The 25314-nt window shown below is 41.1% G+C and overlaps 1 protein-coding gene across 1 annotated transcript in view; it reads left to right on the forward strand.

Annotated features, from left to right (window-relative positions):
- Positions 1-25314, forward strand: part of AKAP6 (A-kinase anchoring protein 6) — a 412130-nt gene that overhangs the window by 303063 nt on the left and 83753 nt on the right. The window lies entirely within an intron of this gene.

The following is a 25314-nucleotide window of genomic DNA, read 5'->3' on the forward strand; positions in this document are numbered from 1 at the left end:
TCTTTATTATATGGCAGGAAGGTATTTTAAAGTTCACAGATGATAGATGGGAAGGCAGTGTACCTTTGCAGTGTAGGGGAATTTAATAGGACCCTGGATTTCTGGCAGGATCAACAGGAATTTTTATGTACTTGCAGAAAATGAATGCAGACACCACATCTAAGAACTGGTAAGCTGCACTACATTACATTTTTATTTGCGGATTTAGATATATACCTTAAGATACCATTTTAGCGTCATGGAGAAATATTTTGCTACAAGCATCTGACATCATGTCCATTAATTTCCATTGGAAAACTAATAACCAGCCTAGAATAGGGATAAAAGTTCATGTTAATACAGCATAAGGAGACCCTACTTTTCACAAAGTATTATAAATTTTGCATATACTACGAATGTAAAACTATTATATAGTAGTAGATGCTTCTTTAAGCAAATCAAAATGTATTTTATTTTAGCATCTCTTTAAGTAAATTAGCTGAGCTGTAGCACCATTTAGGCAACCTTCCTAGTGAGCAAATTGATTATTTCCCTTAGAAATAACCTTTCATGTGAATTTAAGACTCTTATTCAGAGACTGTGAAAAATGCAGGTCAGAAGGACAGAAAGTACAGTATTTATCCTAGAATGTCCCGGTGCTGGAATGTGCACTTTTGGCAGTGCAGGATGAGCAGTGTATGGGTGAGAGTACCCACATGCTGGGCTGATTAGCATGGTTCTCAGACAGACTGCTCTGGCCTCTTGCCCGCAGGAAGTCTCTCCCCACTGTCACCTCTTTATGTTTGGCACAGATCATCCCTATCCTCTTATAGGGTCAGATGGCCACAATACCAAATGCTTTGCGAGGTTAGCACCTGTACACAGTTCCTGATTTGTATCATGAACCTTTTACTAGGCTGCTACGATCATTTTCATCCTAATTTATGCATCATTTGTTCTATATATATTAGGCAGGGCCCGGGGCTCCTTACAGTTGTAACGGCTGTACCCCCCTGATGGCAGTCCTAAGCAGGGTACCTTTTGTGCTGAGGGACTGCAAGTTCCAGCTTGTCCCAGCAGGCAGAGGCATGCAGGGACTTGAAGTTTATCAACAGCTGAAAGCCTGCTGATTGCCTTCAACTCTTATATACTGAAAGTACATTGTATGTGGGGGATAAATATATTTTTTGGAGGTTGGATTTTTTTTTTTTTTTTTTTACATGACCAGATGTGTTTATTTTATTCAGACACTCTGTAATAATATGCACAGAAAAATGGTAAAGCTGATTCGTATCTGATGGTGAGAGAAGCAAAAAATTCTATGCAAAAGGTTGGCCATACACTGGTTTTGCAAGCAGTTCACAAAACTCATGCTTTCTCCCCCCCGTCTACCTGTGTGAAAGAGCTTGTATACTGCTAGATGACTGTGCTGGTGAGTTTCCTAGGGGTTGGATTACTAAAGGAAAATAGGCTGTACACTTTGCAAGTGCAGTTGCTCCAGAGCTTAGTAAATAAGGGGACACTCTGCTGACTTCCGTCATCCAATCGCGTGCAAGCAAAAATACTGTTTTTTTATTTTCCTTGAATGCGATTGGGTATCCTTTGTAATGTGAAGCTTTACCTCTTTTAGAAAGCTTTGGAGCAACTGCACTTGCAAAGTGTACAGTTTATTTGCCTTTATTAAAGCAACTCCGTAGTGTAGCTGTACAGTGTTAAAATAGGAAGCAGAATATATAGAGCCTCATTTAGTATGACAGAACCACAATACACTCCCTTTATATATTACTACTCTATACTACTGATAATATTCTGTAGCTTTTTATTTATTTTTGTCTGAAGCAGTGCTAAAAGCACCAATCTGCCCTGTTAGCTCCCATTTTCCGTCTCGGTTACTGTGTAAAGTGCCAGTGATATCATAATATTGGCTAATAAACTACAGCAAATTCTAGGGATTGTTTTTACTCAGTGAATTACCATGAGCTCCCAGTAAATATTGACATCACAGGCAAGAGATGATGTAATCCATTCAGAGTAACGCCAATTAGTGATGACACAGTGGCTGCAGAGGCCCCCCTATCTCTTGTGTGAATGAGAGGTTTGGAAGCATTTCCCAGTGTAGCTGCTCTGAATGGGACACAAGGGCACAAAAGGGACTCTGTGTACAGCAAGGAGACCCTCCCCAGCGTCACCACGACAACCAGAACGCACACAGAACTTCCTTCAAAAACTGCTTCCATCCATCATGGGCTCCGGAAGATGCAGAGACAATCCAAGGCAGTAAGCCTGAGCCTAGGGAGATACAGTCCATTATTACCAAGGGCCCTTCCTAAATGAACACTAAATAATGCCATTTACAACCTAATCCACTGCGCAGAACTGTGCTGCTAACTTCTGCCTTAATAATGTATATTCAGGATGCAATAGTCTGGTTTATTTTAGTTTTTTTTTCCCTACGTGTATTTTATTACATGAATAGAAGATTTCGTTAATTACCACAACTTAAAGGTAAACTCCAGGAAAGCGCTTGCAGTGTGGCTATCCCCTAGTTTATGTCTAGGGGAAGGTAAGAGAACTTTTACTTACCTGATCCTCCGTTTGCCCAGCAGATGGCGCTCCCATTCTGCTTTGGCAGTGGACTGTCTGTCGGCATCTTCATAACCAGTGCAGAACTAAAGACCCTGCATTGGTCTTAATGACCTCAGGGGAATTTAGACTACTGGAGTCAACGCTGTGTCCTGGCCCAGGCCTAGGCCAGCATTTGTAGGGGGGGCAGCACGGACAGTTAGCATAGTGCCAGTCTTATGGGGCGAACTGGGCTGAGAGGCAGATTATGTGTGTGTGTGTGTGTGTGTGTGTGTGTGTGTGTGTGTGTGTGTGTGGGCCACAGCTCCTAATTTTGACTGTCCTCTCATCCTGGACCACAAACCTTCCTCACTGTGCTATATGTTTTCTGCTGCACCATTGGCATGGTTATATCTTCTTAGTCCTCTCCATAAAATTATCAGAAATTTGTGCTTAAAGTAGAACTATAAGCAACACTTTTTTTTTTTTTGTATAGAATAAGGGAGGGTTATAGCCCCTGTCCCATTACAGAGATTTCCCTTCATTTCCTGCCCCATAACCAAACAGGTAGTGAGAGGAAATCTATGCAAATTAAGGGAATCCATTGCCCCCTCCCAGGCCCTCAGAACTAGTGTCCCCACTGGAAAATTTCAGGGCGGGTCTTAAACAGCAAGGGGTGTGGCCCTGATAGGAAGGGGTGGGCCATATTTAAATTAGAGGGTGCACGAGTTTAGTCGAAAATTCCGATCGTGTGTACACAAATCCGACACACAAAGTGCCACACATGCTCAGAATAAATTAAGAAGCGAAAGCTATTGGCTACTGCCCTGTTTATAGTCCCGATGTACGTGTTTTACGGCACAACGTTCAGAACGATCGGATTTTCCGACAACTTTGTGTGACCGTGTGTATGCAAGACAAGTTTGAGCCAACATCCGTCGGAAAAAATCCATGGATTTTGTTGTCGGAATGTCCGATCAATTTCCGACCGTGTGTACAGGGCATAAGAGTTCAGCTTTAGGCTTCATTCACATGGGCATGCTGATTTGTATGCCCATATGAAGGACTGTCTTCAGCAGGTGTTCTGTGCAGGATGTGTAGGCAGCTTATTGAAATCAATGACAGACTGCACGAACCTTCATGTCATCCTGGAGTGCACATTTGTGCGGGTCTGATGCATGGATCAGGACATAGATCGACTGTGTTTTGATCCATGCATCAGACCCACATGGATGTCCACTCTGGGATGCATGTGGAGGTCCGGGCAGCTGGCCACCAGTCATTGATTTCAAAATGCAGCCTGCACACCCTATGCACAGAACACCTATTCATCCTGGGTGACTGAAGATGGCTCTTCACATGGGCATAAGAATCAGTACACTCATGTGAATGAGGCTTTCATTTGTCTACATATAAATGTTGAATGTTTAGCTTGCATTTCATCCACTGTTCCTGTCTACCATCTTTCTAAATTCCTTTAGTATCAAATAATCTCATTTACTGAATGTCCCAGAATCATAGCCAAAAAAATGCAGTGCAATACATTCAGTGGTTCAGGTCAGAGGCGTAACTAGAATCTTCAGGGCCCCGATGCAAGAAACCATGGAGGGCCCCCCTGACAGGGCTCTTTTCTCCGAGCCCGATGGCGGAACACCAGGGTCCAGTCGCAAGTGGGTGGCTGCATGTAAAGGAATCGATTTCTCTCCCCCCCCCCCCGCTTCTCCTACTCTCCCTCCCACAGACATTCAGCGGCTGCAGGAGGAAAATGGAGAGATGGGTTCCTCTATGTCGGTGCTTCTCAATCTTTTTCCAGTCAGAGCACCCTTGAAGTGGCTGCACTGCAACCACCCTGCAACTGTGTGCATTGCATGCAGTTGCAGCATAGTGATGATGCATTTAAGGGGTTAAAACAAGCGGTCAGGAGGTAACATATTGCCTCTTTACCAGCTGTCAAATGCCTCTGAAAAGCGATCTGAGCATGGATCACTTTTCAGAGGAACAGCATTTTTTTTTGCTGGTACTATGGACAAGCAAAAAAAAAAAAAAATCGGTTCTAATGGGACACATATAGGGGGTCAGGATTAAAAGCGCATACATAAAATGTGCATATATACATGTAAACACACATACATACACACACACACACACACATAAATACACACACACATCATTTTATATATATATATATATATATATATATATATATATATATATGAATGCACATATGCACACACTTATAAACCAGTGGCAGATGGTGCTCAACATTTTTGGGGGGTGCAAGCAAACTGAAAAATTCTTTAAAAAAAAACGCATCAATTGCAGCCTCACTGTGCTCATCAAACGCAGCCACTGTGTACATCAATTGCCACCACTGTGCCCATCATATGCAGCCACTGTGCCCATCAAACTCAGTCACTGTGCCCATCAAACTCAGTCACTGTGCCTATCAAACGCAGCCACTGTGCCCATCAAACACAGCCACTGTGCCCATCAAAAGCAGCCACTCTGCCCATCATACGCAGCCACTGTGCCTATCAAACGCAGCCACTGTGCCTATCAAACGCAGTCACTGTGCCTATCAAACGCAGCCACTGTGCCCATCAATTGCCACCACTGTGCCCTTCATATGCAGCCACTGTGCCCATCAAACGCAGCCACTGTGCCTATCAAACGCAGCCCTTGTGCACATCAATTGCCACCACTGTGCCCTCAAACACAGTCACTGTGCCTATCAAACGCTGCCACTGTGCCCATCAATTACCACCACTGTGCCCTCAAACGCAGCCACTTTGCCCATCAAACGCAGCCACTGTGCCCATCAATTGCCACCCCTGTGCCCTCAAACGCAGTCACTGTGCCCATCAAACGCAGCCACTGTGCCCATCAATTGCCTACCCTGTGCCCTCAAACGCAGCCACTGTGCCCTCAAACGCAGCCACTGTGCCTATCAAACGCAGTCACTGTGCCTATCAATTGCCACCACTGTGCCCATCAAATGCAGCCACTGTGCCCATCAAACTCAGTCACTGTGCCTATCAAACGCAGCCACTGTGCCTATCAAACGCAGCCACTGTGCCTATCAAACGCAGCCACTGTGCCCATCAAACACAGCCACTGTGCCCATCAATTGCCACCACTGTGCCCATCAATTGCACCACTGTGCCCATCAAACACAGCCACTGTGCCCATCAATTGCCACCACTGTGCCCATCAATTGCCACCACTGTGCCACCAAACGCAGCCACTGTGCCCATCAAACGCAGTCACTGTGCCTATCAAACGCAGCCACTGTGCCCATCAATTGTCACCACTGTGCCTATGAAACGCAGCCACTGTGCCCATCAAACGCAGCCACTGTGCCCATCAAACGCAGCCACTGTGCCCATCAAACTCAGTCACTGTGCCTATTAAACGCAGCCACTGTGCCCCGTTAAACGCAGTCACTGTGCCTATCAATTGCCACCACTGTGCCTATGAAACGCAGCCACTGTGCTCATCAAACGCAGCCACTGTGCCCATCAAACTCAGTCACTGTGCCTATCAAACGCAGCCACTGTGCCCATCAAACGCAGCCACTGTGCCCATCAATTGCCACCACTGTGCCCATCAATTGCCACCACTGTGCCTATGAAACGCAGACACTGTGCCCATCAAACTCAGCCACTGTGCCCATCAAACTCAGTCACTGTGTCCATCAAACGCAGCCACTGTGCCCATCAAACGCAGTCACTGTGCCTATCACACGCAGCCACTGTGCCCATCAATTGCCACCACTGTGCCCATCAATTGCCACCACTGTGCCTATGAAATGCAGCCACTGTGCCCATCAAACGCAGTCACTGTGCCTATCAAACGCAGCCACTGTGCCCATCAATTGCCACCACTGTGCCCATCAATTGCCACCACTGTGCCTATGAAACGCAGCCACTGTGCCCATCAATTGCCACCACTGTGCCCATCAATTGCCACCACTGTGCCTATGAAACGCAGCCACTGTGCCCATCAAACGCAGCCACTGTGCCCATCAAACGCAGCCACTGTGCCTGTCAAACGCAGTCACTGTGCCTATCAATTGCCACCACTGTGCCTATGAAACGCAGCCACTGTGCCCTGAAACGCAGCCACTGTGCCATCAAATGCTGCCACTGTGACCCCCCTGCCCGCTCGCAGTCTGCCCGTCACTTACCCTGTCTCGGTGGGGCAGCGGGTGACAGCGACGAGCGGGGTCCTCCATGCGTCTCCTCCCATCCTCTCCTCCTGATAGGCATCCAATAGCGGAGCCTGTTGTTTCAGCCAATCAGGTGACAGGTAACAGACCCGAGCACCTGATTGGTGGAGAGGCGGTTCAGTGTTAGGAAAGCGAATATTTATTCGCTTTTCTAACACACCTGGGTGGACTGTGAGCGCCAAGCATGGCACTCGCAGTTCACCTATTTTGAAGCCTATTAGTGCTTTAAAAACACCCGCCGGTGTCATTCAGGCGCCCGGCGTCTAAAAAGGGGCCAGGCGTCTGAATAGGGGGGGCAGTGGCGGCCATAGATAGATTCACGCTATGCATGAATCTATCTATTTGTGATAGAGGGGTGCCTGGAGGGAGGGGGCGGCGCCCATGCGCCCCTATGGATGCACCGCCACTGATATAAACACATACACATACATACACACACATATACATAGATGCACACACATTCACACACATAGATGCACACACACATGCACATACACACACACACATACATACACACACATGCACACACACATACATACATGCACATACATATAAACACACATACAGTAAATAAAAAACGGCAGACCTTTACCTTAGCTCTTCCTGCCGGGTACTGCACTGTAGGGGGAGACAAAGAGCACAGCACTGTGCTTTCACTTTCTTAATGTCACCAGCTCCCTGCACAGTGCCGACTACAGTTCGGCTTAGAATCGGGGAGCTTGTCTGCGCTCCTCGTAACAAAGTACTGCATACAGGGGGCCCTCAAGGGCCCCCTGCAGCAAGGGGCCCGGTCGCCATGGCAACCTCAGCGACCCCTATAATTCCGCCACTGGTTCAGGTACTGAATCCACTACAACCTTAGCCACTGAGGTATAGAAATGAGGTTATAAACATAAAACTGTGTTGTAAACAGAGGTGATTCCACCTTTCAGGATTTTCTGATATAGTATAATGGCAATATTTCCACTGTACCATTAGCAGGTAGCAGTGATGCTGCTGGCTGAACTTCCATACATGAAGTGATATTTAAATTGAATTGATGCAGATGTATATTGCATAGTAATTACTTTCACTGTCTCTTGAGGAAGTCTAAATGAGAGGTTTTTCATAATTAGTGAGAGTCAGCAGCTTCAGTATTAAACTGACCACTACCAGCAATTGCAGTATTAAACACAGGCAGTGTTTTCGACAAAAAATACAAAATCTAAAAATAAATCCTAGTTCTGTGTTAAAGTGTTATACTCACATTGCTGCCATCACTGTCTCTCTCTTTGTAGGCCAGCATAGCCTGATCCCTGAACTCAGGACGATATCATGGGAAACAATACTTTTGAACATGAAGCTAACACCTGTAATCCCATAGAGGAATACAGCTACTGGCCTTTGTAGTGACTTCCAACACTTAAAATGATTGTAAACGATCACCTTGTAAAACAACCTATTTAGTTTAAAATAGAAATTAAAGGCAAAACATTTTTTTATAGATATAAAAAAATCATAGGGCTGCGGAAATTAACGATTAATTTCTCGATTAATCGTTAATTTTTTTGATCAATCAAAATTTTTTTGATTGGTAGGCTGCCTGCCCTGGGGCCGCTTTGGGCCAAGCTGTGGCTGCAGCGCAGCGCTCCACTCCCTTCTCCTCCACTATGTGTCATACACAGTCTGCGGGCATCTCCCGCTGTGTGTCTCCGAGCTGAGTGTGAAAACTTTGGCTGCGCTGTGAGAAAAGTCCCTCCCTCCTCCTAGATCAGCTCGTGTGATAGACGCAGTGTTCTGTCTATCACACGAGCTGATCTAGGATGAGGGAGGGACTTTTCTCACAGCGCAGCCAAAGTTTTCACACTCAGCTCCGAGACACACAGCGGGACATGCCCGCAGACTGTGTAATACAGGCACTGACTACAGTGAGGCTGCAATTATGGGCACGGTGAGACTGCATTATGGGCACGACGAGACTGCATTATGGGCACAGTGAGGCTGCCATTATAGGCACTGCGAGGCTGCGATTATGGGCACGGTGAGACAGCATTATGGGCGCGGTGAGGCTGCCATTATAGGCACGGCGAGGCTGCGATTATGGGCACGGTGAGACAGCATTATGGGCACGGTGAGATAGCATTATGGGCACGGTGAGGCTGCGATTATGGGCACAGTGAGGCTGTGATTATGGGCACGGTGAGACTGCATTATGGGAATGGTGAGGCTGCGATTATGGGCACGGTAAGTCTGAGATTATGGGCACGGTGAGACTGCATTATGGGCACGGTAAGGCTGCGATTATGGGCACGGTGAGGCTGCGATTATAGGCACGGTAAGGCTGAGATTATAGGCACGGTGAGGCTGAGTTTATGGCGTGTGACGTCCTAGCCATGCCCCCCTATGTCCGGCTTCAGCTGTTGCCATAACAATGGTGCTAAATCGGCTAAAAGTAGTTGGATCTGTATGTGCGTTATAATTAATCGAAATTAGTCGATTAATCAATTTTAAAAAAATCGATTAATCGAACACGAAAATTTTAATCAGTAACAGCCCTAAAAAATTATAAATACCTTTTTTCCCTTTTTTTAAGTGATCACATTCCCTCTGTTCTCAGCTGCATAAGAGCTGGGGGAAGGAGAAGCAGCAGTACACTGAGCTTCCCAGTGAATGGCTGTGCAGCGGGGGGCGTGTTAGGGCAAGTCTGATCATTGGAGGCGAGCATACTGAGTTCCCAGTATAGCTAGAGAACGGACCATGGTGTGTTCTCCTGCTTAGTGTGGTCAGTTTTTAATAGGAAAACAGGGAGACTAGCAGGAACACCAGGGATTTCACACAAAGGAAGCAATACAAAAAGAGCAGGATACTTTCTCATACAAGTACATGGTACAGCAGGCACATATTAGGAATATGAAGTGTTGGGGTAAAAAAAGGCTTTAAGACAGAGTAATATGCTGCAATTTTGAAATCTAGAGCTTTCATTAAATTAATACTTGGGAATCTATAGGATGGCAAGGCTCTGTCCCTGCATTGTGATTTTGTGTTCTCACCAGGGTTTACATTGGAGACTATAAGTGGCCATGTCAACACACATTACATAGGCATGGTCCATTCTTGTCATCATCAGGAAGCCTGCCCTGAGAAATGTCATGCAGACATCCCTGCATTGTACACACAAAAGAAGTGACTGCAAAGAGTCTGCACTGAGATGCAACAAAGTATGAAAGAAATTGGCGATTGTTTATGCTACGCAGTTCTTTATTAAATGAAATGTCCTTGAATTTTGGTTCATATCTATTATAATGGTACTATGATTTGACAAAATGAATATGAATAGGTTCTAACTTAATTACATATATAAATTACATATATTACATTTACAAAATAGAAATATAATATTGTTTGTGCAATTCAAGAAACTTCAACTTTTAAAATGCAAACAACATGTTGTCAAATGAGGATAGAGCGAAGAACAAGGGATAATGACAAGGTGTATCTAAGTGTATATAGTTAAAATGATAGTTCAGTGTGTTCTAACACATTATGTATATTTATAACTTACTGTGTAACAGAAGAAATATTGGAGGCACTTTCAAAACACGTATAGCTTGTAATAAGTTTGATAGGCTAGATGCATTAAAAGATAGATCTCTTAGAGTTCGTAATCGAAATACTATTAATATCCATCATTTTTATAACCTTGACATAAGACCATTTGGCCGTCAGGTTGCTGTACCTGCATTTCTACAAACTCACACTAGGTGGTGTCATGAGCTATCATCCTCTTTCCAGTGCTGGAGAAGATGTGTTTATACACCATTCAGTTTCTCATCATCATGATGCCATTAATCTGTGTTTATGTGGTTATTGGTAACCAATTTAGATTTTATTGTTGTACTAATTGACATTGCCAATCAAAAAGCCCAACGTTCCAAGGAAACTGTAGCTCTCCAAGCAACAGAAGGGTTAATAAAAGAAAGATTTGTTTGCTGTGAGCTTAGTGTAAATGATGATTACCTACAATTAGGGGCAATACCAGAGCAGAAGCTTTGCCTTGGCTAACGAGCCCCCTCTATCCTAATTATCTGCTATTGGCTTTATCTGGCTTGTTATGTGTGCTGGTTTTGTAGCTAGGAGACTAGTGTGATCACCCATATATATTGTGATTATTAGAAGGTGGAGGGGTGATGGCTCTGGCACACACACCAGAGAAGGGCACATAATGTAGCACAGCTTGACATTTTTTAGTTTGTAAATCAAATATTGTGTCTCTGCAAAGCTGAAATGTGTGCAGTGTGGCAAAACAGATTTCTTTCCAGTTCTCTGCTACTTTTATTTCGGCTGTATGAGTAGTAATGTAAGTCTTTCTGTAAGTTGACAACTTCTATTTATTAGTTATACACCCCGAGAGGTTCATTATTATTGTTTCGTATGTACTGTATATACAATAATGTGCACAAGTTATGGGCAGGTGTGAAAAAATACCATAAAGTAGGAATGCATCTAGAAATAGAAGTATTAATAGTTTATTTCTATCAGTTAACAAAATGAAAATTAAATAAACAGAAGAGACATCCAAATCAAAATAATAGTTGGTGTGACCACCGTTTGGCTTCAAAACAGCATCAATTGTGCTAGGTACACTTGCACACATTTTTTGAAGGAACTCGGTAGGTAGGTTGTTCCAAACATCTTTGGGAATTAACTACAGATCTGTGGATATAGGTTGCCTCAAATCCTTCTGTCTCTTCATGTAATCCCAGACAGACTCAATGATGTTGAGATCAGGGCTCTGTAGGGGCCAGACCATCACTTCCAGGACTCCTTGTTCTTCTTTATGCTGCAGATAGCTCTTAAAGCGGAGTTCCATCCAAAAGTGGAACTTCCGCTTATCTTATTCCTCCCCCCCCTCCGGTGCCACATTTGGCACCATTCGGGGCGAGGGGGGAGTGGGTACCTGTTTTAGACAGGTACCCTTCCCCACTTCCTTCGGACATCACCACGGCGAGTTACGTCAGAAGCTCGTCCCCCCCCACGCCAGGCCATTCAGAAAGTTCAGCGCCCTTTGCACATGCGCAGTAGAAACACAGCTGTGAAGCCGCAGTATGTGTAGCTGCTGACTTTGAACTTCACTTTAATAACATTGGCTATAAATTTGGGGAGCCAATCACATGCCTCCCTGATGGTATGGCATGATGGATAAGTATTTGCCTGTATTTGATGCTGTTTTGAAGCCAAATGGTGGTCACACCAAATATTGATTTGATTTATATTTTTCTTCCGTTTGCTCACTTTGCATTTTGTAAATTTAAAAAAAAAATAAGTTAAATGTTTTATTTTTGAAAGCATTCTTACTTTAAAGCATTTCTTCACACCTGCCTAATATTATGCAGAGTATTGCAATAAGCGCCGGAAGCTTCTTGAATGCAGTAATACGGCTTCACTTTCATGGAGAAATATATTATATGTTGTTGCAGCATGGAGAAACATGAACAGGAACAAGGAGCATACAAGTACATACACTGAACAGACAGAACCTCCTGTGATCACATTACCATAGAATAACACACTATAACACTGCAGTGCCACCTGTTGGATAGATTGGTATAATGCATACAGTATTGTCAGTTTATTAGCAACTATGCTGTTGTACTTCCAACACCTAAAACTTTTGCACAGCACTGTGTGTGTGCATATATATATATATATATATATATATATATATATATACATACAGTTGTGCTCATAAGTTTACATACCCTACAGAATTTATGATTTCTTGGCCATTTTTCAGAGAATATGAATGACAACACAAAAACTTTTCTTTCACTCATGGTTAGTGTTTGGCTGAAGACATTTATTATCAATCAACTGTGTTTACTCTTTTTAAGTCATAATGGCAACAGAAACTACCTAAATGACCCTGATCAAAAGTTGACATGCCCCAGTTCTTAGTACCGTGTATTGCCCCCTTTAACATCAATGACAACTTGAAGTCTTTTGTGGTATTTGTGGATGAGCTCTTTATCTTCTCAGATGGTAAAGCTGCCAATTCCTCTTGGCAAAAAGCCTCCAGTTTCTGTAAATTCTTGGGCTGTCCTGCATGAACTGCACATTTCAGATCTCCCCAGAATGGCTCAATGATATGAGGTCAGGAGACTGAGATGGCCACTCCGGAACCTTCACTTTATTCTGCTGTAACCAATGACAGGTCGACTTGGCCTTGTGTTTTGGATCATTGTCATGTTGGAATGTCCAAGTATGTCCCATGCACAGCTTCCTGGCTGATGAATGCAAATGTTCCTTCAGTATTTTTTGATAACATATATTCATCTTGCCATCAATTTTGACCAAATTTCCTGTGTTTTGTAGCTCACACATTACCAAAACATCAGCGATCCACCTCCATGTTTCACAGTAGGAATGATGTACCTTTCATCATATGCCTTATTAACTCCTCTCCAATTGTAGTGTTTATGGTTGTGGCCAAAAAGCTCATTTTGGTCTCATCAATCCAAGTGACTTGGTGCCGGAAGGTTTGAGGCTTGTCTCTGTGCTGTTTGGCGTATTGTAAGCGAGATACTTTGTGATATTTGCGTAGTAATGGCTTTCTTCTGCCGACTCAACTATGAAGCCCATCTTTCTTCAAGTGCCTCCTTATTGTGTATCTTGAAACAGCCACACCACATGTTTTCAGAGAATCCTGTATTTCACCTGAAGTTATTTGTGGGTTTTTCTTTGCATCCCAATCAATTTTCCTGGCAGTTGTGGCTCAAATTTTAGTTGGTCTACCTGACCGTGGTTTGGTTTCAACAGGACCCCTCATTTTTCACTTCTTGATTAAAGTTTGAACACTGCTGATTGGCATTCTCAAATCCTTGAATATGTTTTTATAACCCTTTCCTGTTTTATACAGTTCAACTACCTTTTCCTGCAGATCCTTTGACAATTCTTCTGCTTTCTCCATGACTCAGAATCCAGAAACGTCAGCGCAGCACTGGATGAAAGATGCAAGGGTCTGTCAGGAGTCCAGAAACTCATTGACCTTTTATATACACACACACACACTAATTACAAGCAAACAGATCACAGGTGTAAGTTGCCCACACACACACTAATTACAAGCAAACAGATCACAGGTGAGGATGGTTACCTTTACTAGCCATTCAAACCCCTTTGTGTCAACTTGTGTGCACATTATCAGGCCAAAATCACCAGGGTATGTAAACTTATGATCAGGGTCATTTGGGTAGTTTCTGTTGTAATTAGGATTTAAACAGAGTAAACACAGTAGTTTGATAATAATTGGCTTCAGCCAAACACTAACCATGAGTAAAAGAAATGTTTTTGTGTTACCATTCATATTCTCTGAAAAATGGCCAAGAAATCATAAATTCTGTAAGGGTACGTAAACTTATGAGCACAACTGTATATATATTATATATAAATACTGTATATATGTATAATATTAATGCTACACAGAATTTACAGTATATAGTTCCAACAGTCTGCGCAGTGATTTACAATAGAAAGAGAGACAGTGCAGTTACAATACAAATCAATACAAGAGTGTTAGGAGCAGGGGCAGCTGGTGGTATATTTTTTGGGGGTGTCGTCAATTCACCCACCGCCACCCCCCTCCCCCAATCGGTCGGATGGGTCACAGGCACCAACCCTGCCCCTACTCCGTCTAAGTCACGGGCAGCGCTTCCTCCGGATGCCGGGCGGCAGCTTTCCCATGCGTCTCCTCCCTCCTCCTCCTCGGCGGCCAATAGGTTCTCTTCTCCTCTCAGCCAATCAGGTGACAGGTCTCAGGACCCACTTCCTGATTGGCCGGGAGGAGAATCAGGAAGACAATAGCGAATATTAATTCGCTATTGTCACACAACTGGGTCGGCTCAGGGTGCAGGGCTCTGCACCTCAAGCCCACCCTTTTTTTATGCCAATTAGGGCCTCAGGCTCTAATCTTGTGCTTCTAAAAAAAAAACAAAAAAACAATTGTAATCCATGCATCCAGCGCCCTGCATGTAGATTAGGGGCCAGGCACATGGATTAGAGGGGCGGTGCCCCTTCGCCCTGTATGGACAGGCTGCCATTGGTTAGGAGGACCCTACTCAGGAGAGCATGATATGATTATCATAAATTTGTATTGTCTTTACCTAAATCACTTCTTTTTTAATATATGGGGTAAAGCTGACATATATATATATATATATATATATATATATATATATATATATATATATACATGATTTTTTTTTTTTTTTTTAAAGAAATGCTTGTAGTGAAAGGGTCCTTGTAAGTCATGCATACGTGGTACATGGAGCAATGTAAGTTGCCCACAGTGCATGCACAGTATATTTGCCCTTTCAATGTGTAAGCTGCTCTGCAGTACTGCTCAAAGGTTGTGCCTAATGGTAGCCATGCATGCCATGATAAAAAAAAAAAATTCAGATCAATCTCTAGGAATAATCAATCTATAGTTGACATCCCACTCGATCGACATGCAACACGTGGCATTTGATGGATAGTTAAGATATGATCATAAGATATTAATCATGTAATCTCATAATCTGATTGCTTGAAATACAGTCCCGTTCATAAACAAAGTAAATCAGTGCTCCCAATTGATGTAAAATGATCAATATTTTGACTCCCTGGATGATCGATCCAGTTTGATCCAATCCAGTCTAAATTTAGATCAAATCAATTAACGAAAGTTACTGCTATCCAATTAGTTACAGATTCAACATTTTAATCAAATTGCACATTGAATGAAAATGAATGAATCAAATCCTGCGTGGCTACCATTAGGGCTCATTCACACCAGTAGCACACCTGAATGAACTCACAGTATACTAAACTAAATTTGGTACCATTCTATGGCCGATAGCTTCCTGCCTCATCATCAAACATTCCTGAGCCTTACAAAGATGCAAGTTTGTGGATTTTAGGCTAGTCTGTTTTTCATACTGACTTTTATTCAGTATTAATTTATGATTGTGATATAAATTCATGCAAAAGCACATACACTGAAGCAGAAATCACATACAATCTGAGATTTAAACTATCTTTATTTCCTTCTTCTGAGCTCAGGATAACTACTTGTTTGTGAATAAAAACCTGGGAGTTCTCATCTCTGCTCATGTCTACCAGACAGGCCTGTCTGACTAAAAACAATGCACTCACCATGTGGCTAATATCTTGTCTCTGGAAATGAGAAGGAAGGGTTAAGTGATCACAGGGAATTACAGATCTCCCTCTAGTGGCCAATTGACAAATGTTTTTATCCAATACAATAATGGCAAAATAGAATAGCAAACAAGTAAAAAAATATAAACATTACTAAATAATTAAATATATATTCAAGAAAAATAAATGAGAGTATTATAAATCTTATAGGAGGGAATGTATTGGAAGGTCTACATACTGAAATGCATCCAGCAAAGCAACACTGGACCATTAGAAGCATTGAGGGGTTCCACCAAAATCAGAAAGTGTCTCAATACGTTGAAATAATATAGGCGATTCTCAGAATGATTATGATCTATTAGATTGTAAACTTTTCTGAGCTGGGCCCTCTTAATCCTCTTGTATTTTATTGTATTATAACTGTATTGTCTCCCTTTTATATTGTAAAGAGCTGCGTAAACTGTTGGCGCTAAATAAATCCTGTATAATAATAATAATCATTAAGGCCTGATTCACACCTATGCATTTTTAGTGCTTTTTGCATTTTGCAGATTTGCACTACAGAACATGTTCCATAGGAAACCATGTTAAATGGACTGTAGTGCAAAGCTGCAAAATGTAAAAACCACTAAAAATGCATAGGTGTGAATCTACCCTAATTCCTTTAATCAGATCAAATAATTATCATCACATACACAAAAAATAAAAAAAAATGAAAACACGATAATAATTATAATATTGGCATTTTTGCTATTTACAGCCATATAAATCCTGATATTTTTGACATTTATTATTATTATTATTATTAATGTTATTATTATACAGGATTTATATAGCGCCAACAGTTCGCGCATCACTTACAAATCGAGGGAGACAGTGCAGTTACAATATAACAGAGATCAGAGGTTCATGCTTGTTAGGACTCACAATCTAAATGTGGGGGTCCAGTGGTACAAAAGGTAATATTAAAAAAAAAAAAATGATTGAAGACATGGCTGGTACTGCAGTTCTCAGTGGAGTGTCTATGAGTATAGACTGCCACATAGGACAATATTTCTCAACCTCAGTACTTAAGTACCCCCAGCAGGTCATGTTTTCGGGATTTCCTTCACCTTGCCCAGGTGCTTTAAATCAATGTCAGTGGCTTGATGTTTATGGCAGCTATTTTATCTAAGGGTAATTCTAATAACATGGTCTGTTTGGGTGAGAAACACTGAATTAGGAGATCAATTGTCACAATGGTGGGCTGTTTTACACACTGCATCTGAGAGTAGTAAAAGCAAGAACTTAAAGTGGTTCTACTGGCTTAAAGTGGAACTACACTGCATTCATTTTTAATATTCAAAGCAAACCCACCCACTCATCCATGTCTGCATGCTTTATTTTGCTTAGAAATCACTTTGAAAACCACCCTCTAGCATTTCCGGCCATGGTTATCTTGAGTAAGGGCAGATGATTTATGTAGCATTTACATCCTGGAATCCATCTGCTCTTAGCTCAGGCATGCAGGCAGAAAGGTGTACTTAGCTGAGAAAACCCCTCCTCCCATGAAGACTCCTGGGGTGTATGGCAGAATTTGCCTAGGTATGGAAACCAGGAAGTAACTGAAGAAATATTAAAAAGAAAAGTTTAAAACAAGTAAATATATAAATACATTTCTGTCTATTTACTAATGCAAGCAGCATAAGGATTACAAAATGTCAATGTTGACTAAGAACGCGAAGTTCCACTTTAAGGTTTACATTCTTTGCATTAAAGTAAAAAACCTTCCAGCATCAGCTCTCCAGCCCCCACCCCCCAAAATACTTACCTGGCTCCTTTTGCGATCCAGCACTATACCCCAGAGCTGCATCGCTGCCCTCTCTCCTCACAGGCACAGAGGCACCAGCTCTTGCTGTTGTCAGTCAAATCCTTTGAGAAGGGGGCAGGGCCAAGCTATGCTGTGTGTGTCTATGGACACACATAGCCCGGCTCACAAGCCTGCACATCTGCCTCCATAGCAAACAGCTTACTATGAGGGCAGATACAGAAGGGGGGGGGACCCCAGAGAAAGAGGTTCTGGGCCGCTCTGTGCAATACCATTGTTATATAACATGTTTATTATTTTAATAAAAAATAATTAGCCATTAATATCGCTTTTTAACATGATTATACATGTGAGTAAATGACTTTTCTAAAACTGTTCCTGTGCAGCAATCAATTCCTATGCCCTAGAGTGAGTATCAAACTGTTACCGACATACACATACCTGCTTTTATCTGCCTGTGCTAGGCTGTGGGTTTTAGCAACGGCTCCTTTCCCCAGTAGAACTTTTCATTTTGTTTTAAATGTTGGAGATGTTCATAGTGATGAAGAGAGAAGACAGACCTTGTGGTGTAGCCCTTAGAAGAGTTGACAGATCTGGAGTGATGACAAGAGTCCCCTAATGATTTGAAGGGACAGGGAGTCACAGCAAAGGCCTTCTGTTCTCTAGGATCTAGCTACAATGACGATGGCTGCAACACCTGCTCCTATTCAGGGCCAGATTTCATTTATTTGCCCCCCATAGGATACTTTTATTGTGCTACTATTGTCACCAGAGATCTTTATGGGCACAGTCTCATGTACCTCCTAGTAAATAAACAGGTATCTCATAACATAAAACATTTATTTCTTGCTGATTTATCTGTGCAGGTTTGGACAACACGGTGTGTAATTGTGTTGTCCTAAGAGGCGGACAGACCACAAACTCAGCTCCTGTCCACTGTCCCTACAACTACTTAGAAATACAATCAGTACATAAACTCAATAAAACTAGGCGAGCAAGCAAATACGTTTTACTTACAGTCTGTTATTTGTAATGCATGTCTCTTGATGCAAACTAAGCCTAACATTCTATTTAGAGTCTTTCGCTTGCCGTAGTGTCTAGCTCACCATTAAATATCTATTTCTCTATTTCATTTTCTGTCACACTCATTTCTAGTGTCTTTCTTACTCCCTCTCCCTTCTTTCATTCTGTCCCACGGCAGGGGGCTTTAAAGACAACACAATTTTTTTTCTTTTTTGGCTGTGAGTTCCCCAGAAATGTAATTATGCTCTAAAATGTGGTTAGCATTGCAGTAAATATCGCACAGAGCTTCCAAATTACATTTGGGGTGTAAAGGGGATTGAATTTCATCGCAAGTTGACACTCAATTACAATTTCCATATATCTTGCATGTGGGGGGGCCGGGAGACTTAACCCTTTCACTGCTCAGAAGCTTTTAACGGCAGGGGATTTAATAGAAGCCTAGAAAACATTTGTACATGATGTTCTATTAAAAAGTGTAAGACAAATGTTATGTTTGGCCATTAAAATGGGAAGAAAATCGCATATGAGATTACTTAATAGGCAGTGCAAAGGGCAGCAATGCTGCCGCTGTCGGGGCAATGAAAGATGGTCACTGATTGGTCCTTATCGGTCACTGCACTTTACATAATTACATAGTTACATATAGTTACATAGTTAGGTTGAAAAAAGACCCAAGTTCATCCAGTACAACCAATAGAAAAAATAATAAATAAATAAAAAACCTCCATATACAGAATCCTATACCCACAGTTGATCCAGAGGAAGGCAAAAAAATTTTTTTTTTCTTCTCTGCAGTACTTACGCTTCTAGATACTAAAACACTGAACACACATTTTATAAATGACTGTTTTATGTTTTGCTGTATGTAGATGTTTTAGGTAACTAATGCACATCAGTTGAATATCTAGCTCACGCCTAAGGTCAGAAGGAGCAATTGACAGGACTTTCATCTGTCTTCAAGGCTGTACATTAATAAATATGTATGCTACAACAGCTTTCCCAAATACCCAGCATTCTTTTATGTTTAGTTAAATGACAACAAACAGTCTAAAAGAAACAAAAAATAGAAACAGCAAGACTTATTGAATAAGGCAGTGTAGAGGACAGTGATGGTGGGCAAAGTGCAGTAAGCCATAGTAAGCAATCAGATTTTCACTTTCATCAGTTTGTTAGTCAGAACAATGAAAGATGATTGCTTGCTACGGTTTGCTGCACTTTGCATATTGCTCTTAGTCTTGTTAAAAAAGCCCAAGTGACTTCAGTTATCTCAGAGCTTTAAAGACATGTGTTTTGTTTGCCGTTATGGTTTAAAATGTTGGATCATGTTTCCAGAGCCTGGGTTTTTTTTATCCCCTGTCCTCATCTACATTAATTCTAGTTTCAGCTATAATTTCTTCCCAAACCAAACGTCACATTATGGTTTCTTATCCACGCAGTATACTGTAGGTGACATTCGTAGGGGCATGAAATTTAGATTGCAGTGGTCTGCAATAGTGACGTCTGCACTGATCCTCAAGGGTTGCCAATAGTGCGTGCTTTTCAGTTTTCGTCACAGATTTACAGGGTCGATATTGAGTGGTGTTCTTTAACACAGGTTGCTAATATATGTAACTGGGTTCCAAGTAGGGAACATGTGCACTGTTGTCAGCCTTTGAGGAATGAAGTTGGGCACTATTAGTGTACAGTTCTTAACTCTGATTCTAACATCAAGAACTGGGGAAAAGAAGCACCATTCAAATGCTACTGTGTAATAAAGTGGCCAGTTCCACTACTAACAGGTGCTGATCTGTGCTAGAGCCCGTCTGGCTTAATAAGGAACTTCAAAATGTGTTGTAGGTACCACAGACTGTCAATGTGAACCACGATAAAAATTAACAGAAAGTCTTCAGCTCAATCTCAAACCCATTAGACACACATCTTTCTGTTTCAATTGTTTTCATTAAATTTTTTTCTTGTTCAAATGAATGATGTGGGAACCTTGCAAGAAGATCTGAACAAATTAATGGGGTGGCCAACTACATGGCAAATGAGATTTAATGTAGAAAAATGTAAAATAATGCATTTGGGTGGCAAAAATATGAATGCAATCTACTCACTAGGGGGTGAACCTCTGGTAGAATCTAAGATAGAAAAGGACCTGGGGGTCCTAGTAGATGATAGGCTCAGCAATGACATGCAATGCCAAGCTGCTGCTAACTAAGCAAACAGAATATTGACATGCATTAAAAAGGGGAATAACTCAAGAGATAAAGCAATAATTCTCCCACTCTACAAGACTCTGGTCCAGCCGCACCTGGAGTATGTTGTCCAGTTCTGGGTACCAGTCCTCGGGAAGGATGTACTGGAAATGGAGAGAGTACAAAGAAGGAGAACAAAGCTAATAAAGGGTCTGGAGGATATTAGTCATGAAGTAAGGTTGCGAGCGCTGAACTTATTCTCTCTGGAGAAGAGACGCTTGAGAGGGGATATGATTTAAATTTACAAATACCATACTGGTGACCCCACAATAGGGATAAAACTTTTTCGCGGAAGGAAGTTTAATAAGACACATGGCCACTCATTAAAATTAGAAGAAAAGAGGTTTAACCTTAAACTGCGTAGAGGGTTCTTTACTGTAAGAGCGGCAAGGATGTGGAATTCCCTTCCACAGGCAGTGGTTTCAGCGGGGAGCATTGATAGTTTCAAAAAACTATTAGGATAAGCACCTGAATGACCACAACATACAGGGATATACAATGTAATACTGACATATAATTACACACATAGGTTGGACTTGATGGACTTGTGTCTTTTTTTTAGCCCCACCTACTATGTAACTATATGTAAAAGGAAGAACAATCCAACCCTGAGCATCAAACAATTCTTAAGGTAGCTCTGTATACACAGTAAAGTAGGTACACAAAAAGGGAATGAAAGGGAACATAACAACAAGGATGGACCATCCAGGAGGTCCAGTATAGTTGCATACAAATAAGAACACCATAGACACGCACCTTTCTAATGCATTTCACCTGCTCAGGGCTTACTTGCAAAGTTTAAGCCCTAAGCGGGTGAAACTCGTTAGAGGGATGTGTCTGATGGGTGGGAGACTGAGCTGAAGCCTTTAAGCAGATTTTTATCATCATGGTTCACATTAACCATGTGTAATACTTGTAAAACAAATTGCAGTTCTGATTGTAACGTGTATCATCTAGATCAGCCTTTCTCAACATTTGAAGATGGAGTCCTTAAAATAACTTTTTAGTTTCAGGGAACCTCTGCTAGTAATGACTATATCTACCGCTCATTGTATATTAGCATGAACAGTAGGCTGATATATAAGAATAAATAAAAGAATAAGCAATGTACAATATTTAGTGTATTTGACACCTAGGGCTGCTCTATAGAACAACATTATTTACAGTAATAATAATGAAATGAAACAAACAAAAAAAAAATTCCTCACAATTGTGGTCAGTGAAAAAGTTATCCCTTATATTGGGAACACTTCAAACATTGGTGGTCAGTGGAGAAGGACATTCTTACATTGGTGGACAGTGAAGATGTGTGCCCTAACATTATTGGTCAGAGAGAAAAATGTTTTTTTTTTTTTTTTAGATGTTTCATAGATGGTAAGTAATATAAAAATCCATAACCTCAAACCAAATTTAGGTTTAAGTTTCATTTTAAATTAAGTGACAGCAAGACCACTCTAGAATTTTTTAGGAAAGTAAACTCGGTAGACAAATTCTTCCACATTAATGTTTTCTCATATACAGCACACTTTGCCCCGTCACACAATATAATATTGTTTTCTTATTTTGGAGCCTTGTGGGAGATAATGAAGGATATGTGCATAGAGTTGGTCTCCTCTCTCAAAGTTTAAATGGATTTTTATTCACACCCTCGGAGGGAATAGAAAGAGCATTTCATCTATTTATAGTCTCTCAGACATGAGAACAATCCTGCCCCTTTTCCCCAGCCGCCCCCTCCCTCAGTCCAGGCTGCCGGAGGGATTCTGGGGTTAAGTTCGCTGCCCACTGTGGTGATGTAACTCCAGCTTTGTGTCATTTATATTCAGCCCAAAGAAAACAATTTTCCTGAATAGACAGGCGGACAATAATATTGTTCAGGGTTGATTTTACTTTGGACGTGATCCAAACTGCTCCCAGGCAGCTCAGACTGAGCTCGTTCTCTCAGCACATATCAGGGCTGTGGCTCACATCACCTCTGGCCTGTCACTGTTCTCACTCACCCTCTCTGTGTGCACTCATCCATCTGCCCTCCATCCACTTATTACTCATTTCCCCTACTCCCTGCCTCTATGTATTCTATCAATCATAGTGTGCCTCTGCATTCTTCTACAATGTGCTCCCTCTGCTCTTCTTTCTCTATTCCTTCTCATTGAACAATCTCAAGTTTATTTTCTTTCATCTACTCTCTTTTGCTTCATTATTTGCCCTTTTCATCCTTTCTTTCTGTTTTATTGTCCGAAGCTTTCTAGTCTCTTTATAACATACCCTTCTGTGTATATAGTCATCGTAAACTTCCCAAAGTTTATATAGTTTAGCGTTGCTTTGTACAACTGTTCTTCCCTTCCAAACCTGGTTCACACGCATTCATTGTAGGCATCCAATCAAATTTTATCAGGGGTATTATGGAATGTCATTCTACCTCTATTCTCATGATTCACGTGCATTGACTTTGAAGCTTGTTCACTTTATGGACAGGTGTATACTTTCAGAAGCTCATGCTATTGGCTTTCAAATCACTTTTCATTAGTTAGTTCTAACAGTATTCATAAACTCAAAGTAGAACCAAACCCATTGATTTAATGGTTTCCCAAAACAGTCTCCTCACTTGTTGTACCCCCAATATAAGATTAATAAAGGGGTAGGGCAAGTTATGTTTTCATACAAACATGTACACTTAGAATGTCTAAAGATAGGAAGATATAAATACTTTTTACTTTCTGTCATTCATTGTTTTTCATATATGCATTCTTCAGCTCGAAATTCTAAAGTTGCTTTACCTTCTATTTATGAGCATTCTTTCAGAAAAAAATCAATGCATACATATCTTTTAATGCAAGAATATATGAATCACATTAATATCTAAAGAAGGGTAAAGTAAACATTCCAGCCCAGTTAGCCCTCCTGCAATTCACCTGGTCATTTGGTCAAAATCATGAACATTTTTTCTAAGCGGTTTAGGTACATAATAATCATACTCTAGCTCCCCTTCCCAGAGGAACTGTACACTTGTATTCATAGCAAGCATTCAGTGATCAGGTGCACCCTTCTCTACACTTCTTTTCTGATTCAGTAATTTAAGGTATCCTTTGACCTGGACCAATTTTTTGACCTGTTTTCTATTGGCTGGCATATATTCTACAGGGGTACGTCAAGGTTATAAAGAATTTTAGTGTACAAAAAAATGGCGCTTGGCAGTTTGTTGTCAATAACTGCTTAAACAAAATGTATAGATATTAGCTAAGGCTTAGACATCCCAGATTATCCATATTCTAAGGCATCACGGTATGCTTAAATGTGTATCAGTTGTGTAGCAAAAAAAAAAAAAAGCACTATTATCCTTTCTTTAACAGAAACACTGAGTTGTGACTGTGTAATTGTGTCCCAAGATTTGATATCTTGAGAAATAAAAACAGATGTAACAAGAGGTTGTGTTCCATAGCTGCATGATGACAGGGTCAGGGCAAATAGAAACATTTATGTTGTTTTTTTTTTTTTTTTTTTTTTTATTGTGATTGATTCGGGAAGAGTGCAGAGACACCAGCAGGAGAGGAAACAAGCCTAGGGAATTTGGTTATAATAGTTGCTGGACTATCACATTCCTACCAAAGAGTACAAACACTGAGGAATTTGTTTATTGCTTGGACATATATTCAGGATAAAATAGATTAGCCAATTAACATAAAAAATATATAAATGAATGCTTGTCAACATGTTCCCGTTTTCCTTGAAATTACTGTATATTTTATTCTAAGGTGGGAAAGTCTAAATATCTGTCCTGAACACTGGATATTAATAACAGTCATTTAAATAATAGTAATAAAAATAATCACAATTATTATGATAACAAGGAAAAACTCTAGATATCAATAGCAGTTTTTTAAATAATAGTAGTAGTAATGATAACACATATAATAAACAGTAGATATAAGTAACAATCATTTAAATAATAGTAGTAAAACAATAACAATGATGATAAACACTAGAAATCAATAAAAGTCATTTAAATAATAGCAGTAATAATCATAATAAACACTGGATATATCAATAACAATCATTTTAATAATAGCAGTAGCAATAAAAAAAGAAGATGGCAATGATGATGAATGTTGGAGGTCAATGTAAGGAAAAGTTATACAGTATACACCATCCTTGACAAAAGCAGCTTGATTATTATACTCACTTCGTTAGCGCTCCCTTGCATCAACACCTGATTTTTCTGGGTAGTGAGGAGCATGTGACCTCTTTCCCTGTGACACTGCTCAAGTCTAGAAGTCAGTAGCTAGGCCTGAGCACTTTCACATGAACAAGGG

The sequence above is a fragment of the Aquarana catesbeiana genome, linkage group LG13 (genome assembly GCF_042186555.1).
Source record: "Aquarana catesbeiana isolate 2022-GZ linkage group LG13, ASM4218655v1, whole genome shotgun sequence".
Taxonomy (NCBI): Eukaryota; Metazoa; Chordata; class Amphibia; order Anura; family Ranidae; genus Aquarana; species Aquarana catesbeiana.